Consider the following 2500-nt stretch of genomic DNA (forward strand, 5'->3'; position numbering starts at 1 on the left):
GACCTCTCTGGGGGTCCTGAGAAAGCTCAACGTCAGGACCGGCCAGGTGAGGGCCAGATGCCAGGCTGGTCTATCACCCAGGACCTGCCACCAGTGAAAGTGTTAAATGATTTTAATATGTACAGTGTTTAGAATAGTGCTTGGCTTAAAAGAAGGAGCTAATAGAAACTGCTAGGTAAAAGTTAACTGTGGCCTATCCGGACAGCAGGGTGGAATTAGAAGTCTAAAGAGAAAAGGGTGTCTTGACCCCCGTCATCTGCCCAGTTGGGGATCATCTTCAGGAGGCTCACAGCTGCTCTGCCCCCTGTGGGCACCGAGAGGGCACTCAGCTGACTGTTCTGAAATGTAGTATCACTTTCTGGTCTTCCCCTGCCAGCTCCCCTCTGATGTCTGGGCCCAAGGGAGGAATCATTGGCTCTCCATCCCTGAGTTATCTCCGCACCCACCACCCATCACTCACCTCCTGTCGGCACTGAGCTAAACCTCAGCGGCCAGGAATTCTAGGTCAGGCTGGGACCCCCCAGTGTCAGGCTGGAAGATGCTCAGTATGTGCCTTGCTTGCCCTTCCGCTAAAGCTCACATGGGGAAACTGAGGCCCAAAGAAGGAGAGGGACCCCCTTCTACCTCCTGTCTCCAGTTTGCATAGCCAGGGAGCTGGCGGCTGGGCTGGAGCTGGGCTCAGGCCCCAGGGCTTTCTCCCAGCCTCCTCTGCTCTTTGCTTAGGAGACTATGTTCCCCCCTCTTTTGTAGCCACACCTCACCTGGTCTTCGTTTGCTCCATCCTCTCTGGCTCTGTCTGGGATAATTCTCACCGAGCAGGTCAGTCCCCCGGGGAGCAGACAGCTAACGAGCTTCAGATGTCTGGGCCAAAATGCTTCACGGCAGGCGGCCGCTCAGATGTTGGCGCTGCTTGCGGAGGCCTGGCCAGTGGCGGTGGCGCATGGAGGACGCGTCTTCCCTCCACGGCTCACTTAACTCCCTGCCTGGATGCGGCAGGTGCCGCCGTTTCTCCCCAGGGTCCCTGGCTGGGGGTGCTATTTCAAGATCTGGAAATGGACTGGGAGGCTGGAGGACAAAGGCGTTTTGAGCATTTGGGAACGATTTCTTCTTCTTTCAGAACTTTTCTGGGTCCAGAGCTGGTCTTCGCACTGAGGTAGCCCCAGGGAGGTGCCCAGCTCCGGGCACGCTCTGGGCGGGGCACAAACACCATCTTCTCTGACCTCACAGGAACCCTGCCAGGCTAGGTCTGTCACCATCCACTTGACGGATGAAGAAGGGGAGGTGCAGAGAGGTGAGGTGCCTTGTGCAAGGTCACACAGCCCCGGAATGGTCAAGCTGGGGTTCTAGCCCACCTCTGCCAGAGCCCACGCTCTTCCCTACAGCAAACTGGCACGTTTCCAGAAGACCAAGACGGTATGTTGTGGTTTCAAAACTGCATGAATGGTGAGGATCTGTGGGCTGCCCTGGGGTTTCAGATACCGAGGCCGCGTCTGCAGCTAACTCCCTCCTCCATCTTGACGAGACAGCAGATTTCACATGTACAAAATGTGGATCATCATCTCGACTTCAGGTGAGGTAATACCAGTTGCCATCATAACATCGTCAGCCATGCCCGGAACACATTCTGGGAGCCAGACCCTCTGCTGGAGACTTTCTGTTGGCTACCTGTTACGAGCTGAGATCCCAGAGCTCTGCCACTTACTAGCTGTGTGACCCTGGGCAGGTAACTTTACCTCTCTCTGCCTCCATTTCCTCATCTGTGGAATGAGGATAATATTAGTTCCTGTCTCATAAATTAGTTAATATTTGTAAAGGGCTTAGAAGGCTGGCTGGCATAAGGTACACACCAAGGATATGTGTTCGTGGATAATGGGCTCTGTCTCGTGAGACCGGCGTTAGGATTTTCCCTGAAGTGCAGATATGGAAAACTGAGGTAGCAGCACAGTGATTCTCAAACTTACCGCGTGTCAGAATCACCCGGAGAGTTCATGAAAATATTAAACTCTGGGAAACAGTGCCAGGGCTTCTAGTTCAGGTAAGTCCGGGTTGGGGCCTGAGAATGGGCATTCCCGGCACGGCGCCGGCTGGGGCCCATGCGGCAGCTCCAGTGCCCACACCATGACAGCCTGGAGGTGAGCCCTCGCAGAGCTGAGCATGGTCCCCGCCGTGCCAGGGCCAGCGCGGACCGGTGACCCAGCGCGTCCGCAAATGATTCCAGAGAGCAGAAAGGGGGTTGGACCAGGAGCCCCGGGGTTCTCGTCCTGAATTCGCTCCCAACTCCCTGGGGGACTGAACCAAGTCCGCTTTCCCCTGCAGCCTTGGTTTTCTCCTCGGGCCCGCAGGGGTCTCGGTAATCCTTGCTCACAGGGCTCCGCGACCCTCGAAACAGGGCCTGGTGTCACTCTGACCACAGCAAGAATGGTGAGAGTGGGATGGGGGAGGTGTCAGGGCCACGGTGCTCACTACCATCCTTCACTGCCCGCCCTTTCCTCTCCCCGTG

The sequence above is a fragment of the Leptonychotes weddellii genome, chromosome 11, assembly GCF_054177405.1.
Source record: "Leptonychotes weddellii isolate Sample4059 chromosome 11, ASM5417740v2, whole genome shotgun sequence".
In the NCBI taxonomy this organism is placed as follows: domain Eukaryota; kingdom Metazoa; phylum Chordata; class Mammalia; order Carnivora; family Phocidae; genus Leptonychotes; species Leptonychotes weddellii.